This window comes from Nuphar pumila, chromosome 4 (genome assembly GCF_984573655.1).
Source record: "Nuphar pumila chromosome 4, dmNupPumi1.hap1.1, whole genome shotgun sequence".
NCBI lineage: Eukaryota > Viridiplantae > Streptophyta > Magnoliopsida > Nymphaeales > Nymphaeaceae > Nuphar > Nuphar pumila.
Genome location: NC_143252.1, coordinates 130,204,659 through 130,209,654, shown reverse-complemented (window position 1 = coordinate 130,209,654; position 4,996 = coordinate 130,204,659). Strand labels below are relative to the sequence as shown.

Sequence of the window (4,996 nt, the reverse complement as noted above, 5' to 3'; positions counted from 1 at the left end):
GAACAATTATTTTCTGGTTGATTCATGTAGGTGTGAAATATGTTAAGATAACTAGTTTGATTCTTATAATTAAATATATAAAATATTATATATATACATTTGTGTGTATGTATGTGTGTGTGAAGCATGAACTATTATTTTCTCATTGATTCATGTATGTGTGTGAAGCATGGACTATTATTTTATCATTGATTTATATATGTGTGAAATATATTAGGATAACTAGTTTATTTCTTGCAGTTTAATGTAATTAAAAGATTAATTTGACTGATTTGAACAAAATTAATTGTGATTGCAGGATTTGCAGTAAAAAAATTTAGAGGATCCAACATCCTAAATGCATCAGTTCTATTGGACCCAAGCACACCAGTGGTTCTTAACACTAACTAAAGAACTGAAGGAGTTGTTGCATGATATGCATTTCTGACAACTCTAAGAGATCACACCAAGGAACATCAGTCACCTTCTCTTAGAGGTTATTATGTAGTTTTGGAATTCGACAACCAACATATTCTATATATGAGATCTTGAGATGACCATCACGTTGCAAGACGTAGCATGAACCACCAGATTAAAGTATCATAGAGAGTCATTTGATGGACATCAGTGAAGTGATTTCAAGTATTTGTATGATCTTTATTTCAGAGCAAAAGATGATATGTTCGACGAAGAAAGGATCAACCTGTCATGACTGAGTGACCATTTTGACCCCAATAGGAGGAGATTAAAGAGAAAAATATTGTGTATTGGAAGAAAATGCAGTAATAGGTTGGAGAACTAGGTGAGAGAATTTTTCATCTACTTTTTTAGGATATGCTTATTTATCAATGCTAATGGAAAGTCAATCCATTTATCATGCATGCAGTATTTTTAAGACTTGAATCGTGTCAATTAATATGCATGGGGAGCAGCCTCACTTGCATACTTGTATGCAAGTTTAAGTGGCGAAAAGAGTGAAAGAAATAACATGATCAGAATGTAGTGTTGTTGTAGGTATTTATATTCCTTCATTGTATAGTAGGACTTATGATTTATACTTAAATATTATTTAACATTGTTAGTGTACTATACTGTGTATTAATCATTGTTAATCATTACAGGTTTAGATATGAGAGCACATATTCATTACAAAGCCTCGAATGTGTAACCGCATATGTAGATTTTCATGTGTTGTAATGTTTTGTTGGTCACGCAACAAAGAGATGATTGATCGAAGAGCGGTGAGTCCTCACATGGGACATGCCTAATTTACAAAATCATTGTATAGGCTTAGCAGGGCGAATGTAAGTATTGTTGATGATTTTTTTTACGTTCTGAAACATAATGCAATATAGGACTAACCATGAATTCATTGAGCTTATTTAGGTAAAGTAGTGCCCCTACGAATACGTGAAAGAGGAAGAGGAGAATGCTGATGTCGTTGAGGGGGCGAAGGACATCATGAGGATAAATATTTGGTTTCATAACATGAATGAATTTGACCACTAAATTGACGGTTGAGTCATCCGGCAGTTTGGGTTTGTTCAGCAACCTCGTCGTCCTTGTGTCGTAAGCAAATTTGTCTCATTGCGAACAAAAGATTGGACAAAGGATTACCCCCATCAAGTTCATATCCAAACTTGAAGAGTGGCACGATAGCGGTGAAGATATCATCTTGTCATGCATGGTACTTACCATCGATGACAAAATATAGTTATTGTATTTCAGCAGGTTGCAACCATTTGAGGAGAAGGAAGTTGGGGCAAAGCAAAGAAAATTTGAATTTACAATGAAAATAGAGTTAGCTCTTGCACTAGACGAAATCCACATGCTAGAGGATATTATGAGGACTAAAGTTGACCTTCTCGATAACCCAAATAAATTCAATAAAGAGCTATGAGTGCGCTTGAAATATCTACGAGAGAGTGACTTGTAACCTTAGATTTTTTTGTATTTTTAGAGTGTAACTGAAATTCAGTAAGTTTGTTAGGTAAATTACATTGTATTAATATAAATTTGTCTTGTAAATTCAATGTTCTGTACTTTCAAAATTGTTAAACCCGACCCGTTGACACTCCTAGGTGATACCAATTAAAGGCATGTCACAACTGAAAGTGAGGGGGGCAACCATAGGGTTTTATGCCACCTAGATAATGATTATAGGTACGGCAAACTAAAACCAATGTGGCCAGGTTTTTGACTTTCAACATGATTTGTTGATGTAATAAACGAAAACGCTCATTTTCAGCATGACCTGATCTGCTTCCCCGTGTTTGCGGGCCTGCAGAAACACCTCGTTGTTAGCGCGTTTCCACGGAAAGTCCTGAGCTTGGTAATTGGGCAGTTTGGCTGTTAATGGCACGTTTCCTTCCCCTCTATGCACCCACTCAAGTCGGTCATGGTGTCCCGTTAAATTCACGTACTCAAGCCAAAGAATTGGACCAACTGTGTGGCCATCTAATAAAAACTGGATGTGCTGATATCTTTGCATGGAACAATGCTATCAAAGCTTACACCAACACCCACAACCCACGCCAAGGTCTCCTTGTCTATACAAAACACATCCTCTCCAAGAGTCTGCTTTTGAGACCCAATGCCTTCACCTTCCTCTTCTTATTGAGAGGGTGCAATTTGGAGGAAGCAAGAGCCATCCAAGCCCATATTTTCAAACATGGCCTCCACGGCCACCACCTCCTTCAGTCCTCTCTCATCAACTTGTATGCAAATGCAGGACTTGCCGACGACGCTCGGCGCGTCTTCGATGACGTCACCGAGAAGGACTTGGTCCATTGCACCACCATGCTCAATGGGTTCACCAGAAACGGGCGTCTCGACGAAGCGTTGGCTTTGTTTGGGGAGATTCTGCTGATGGGTTTGTGCCCGGATCGTGTGGCCATTGTAGCACTTCTTCGAGTTTCGGCACTGTTTGGTGCTAAGCATCTGGGCCAGGCGCTCCACTCATGGGCTCTCAAAGCTCAGATGAGGGAGAACCAATTCGTAACCACTGCACTTTTGGTTATGTATGCTAAATGTGGTGATTTGGAGGATGCATGCCGAATGTTTGATGAAATGACTGAAAGAGACTTGTCTGCTTGGAATGCCATGATTGCTGCATTTGCTATACATGGTAAGGGAGAGGAAGCAGTCCGGTTGTTTGAAAAGATGCTGAGAGAGGGTAGGCGACCTGATCATGCGACACTGGTGAGCTTATTGGCGTCTTGTAGCCATAGTGGTTTGGTGCAGCCAGGGGAAGCTTATTTCCGGGCAATGGTGAAGGGAGAGTTTGGGTTTATGCCGAATGTCAAGCATTATGGATGCATGATTGATCTTCTTGGTCGAGCTGGTCGGCTAGAAGATGCATATGAGCTTGTTCAAACCATGCCGTTTGATGCTGATGAGGTCGTGTTCGCAACTTTGTTGAGTGCTGCTTGTGCTCGTGGCAATGTCAGCATTGTTGAATTTGCTGTGGGTCGCCTTCTTAGAATGGGTGCAAATAATGCTGCCTATCAGGTGTCTTTGTCCAATATGTATGCTGCGATGGGAAGATGGGAAAAAGTCTCTGAGATCAGAAGTAAGATGAGAGATGGAAGGCTGAAGAAAATGGTGGGATGGAGCTCAATAAGGGTGAACCATCAGGTTCACAAGTTTGTTATGGAGGAGGGTTTACACCCTCGGTCAAGAGAAATTTATGCTATGGTGGAAGAAATGATGGCAAAATTGAAGATGGCTGGCTATGTGCCAAATACTAGTGTAGTGTTGCTGGATTTGGATGACGAGGGAAAAGAAAGAGCCCTTAGCAGACACAGTGAGAAGCTTGCAGTGGCCTTTGGGCTTATGTCAACATCTAAAAGTCATGCTATTAAGATCGTGAAGAACCTCCGGATATGTATGGATTGCCATGCTGCCATGAAGCTCGTATCATTGGTTTATGGCTGTAAAATTGTGATCCGAGATAACAAACGGTTCCACCATTTTGAGCAAGGCCATTGTTCATGTCAGGACTATTGGTAAAAACGTCTATTTACAGTATTCTTGCAAAGTTTTAACAAACAAATCACTGCAGGCTTATATGGCGCTTTTGCAGACCACAAGAAGCCCAAGAAATTGCCTATGTGGTGTGCACAAAAATTGCAAAATAACAAGGACTTCAGCTCAAGTGGAGATAGATTTGAAGAACTTGGATGAGGAGAAATCAAGGGACTGTTGAGATAGTGAGAAAACATCAGGAAGAAGGCAGACCTGGATGAAAGAAGGGAAAAAGAAAGAAGCTTCCCAATCTAGCATATGGTAACAACAATCCATTTAGGATTGATAAAACTCTCGTGTTTCTTTAAAGGAAAGAGAAAAAAGACCGAGCAAATATGTTACTGGGCAACTAGGAATTGTTTAGCTTAATAATCATATTAGTATAGTACTCGGCCTTGTTGGTAAACAAATCATTGGAGGAAACTTCATGCTGTTCTAAGCTACTGCTTTGGAGGTTACTCACCTGATAGCACACAATTCAAGCAGCAGCCTAGAAATAAAGTAGATAGACTATCTTTCTCCAAAGCACAGAATTGTATGGCAGTTCCTGGGTAAGTCTGCCTTTATATTTAACTGATAAGGGTGCTTGTCTCCAGGCCTATTGTATCATGTGAAAAGGGTACCCAAAAGAATTCAAGAACAAATTGTGATCACCAAGAAATAATATTTTCAACATGAATACTGCCAACTTACTACAGAAGCATTGACGTTTCTGTTAATATTTTCATGTATACTGCTAACTTATTGCAGTATCATTGACGTTTCTTAATACTTATCTCGGCAGGTTAATTCTGTGTTCTGGATTTTACATCTTGTTCCACGGGAAAACGAAATTATAAACACAGCAGTTCACTTCTATTTGTTTAAGCTTATGTTTGATCCGTTTAGATTATTTGAAAGCATACTTGCTATTTTTTATGGAATCAACTGCCATTCGTGTTCTCTTGAACTGCCTTTTAGTTTATTGAAGCTTTTTTGCACAGCGTAAAAT

General features: G+C 39.5%; 1 pseudogene across 1 annotated transcript; it reads left to right on the top strand.

Moving 5' to 3' along the window:
- The first annotated feature begins 2,334 nt into the window (after window positions 1-2,334).
- LOC149841048 (pentatricopeptide repeat-containing protein At4g21065 pseudogene) lies at window positions 2,335-4,702 on the top strand (annotated as a pseudogene). Its single transcript, XR_016431686.1, has 2 exons — window positions 2,335-3,986; window positions 4,064-4,702. The product of XR_016431686.1 is annotated as a pentatricopeptide repeat-containing protein At4g21065 pseudogene (transcript).
- Window positions 4,703-4,996: the final 294 nt, after the last annotated feature.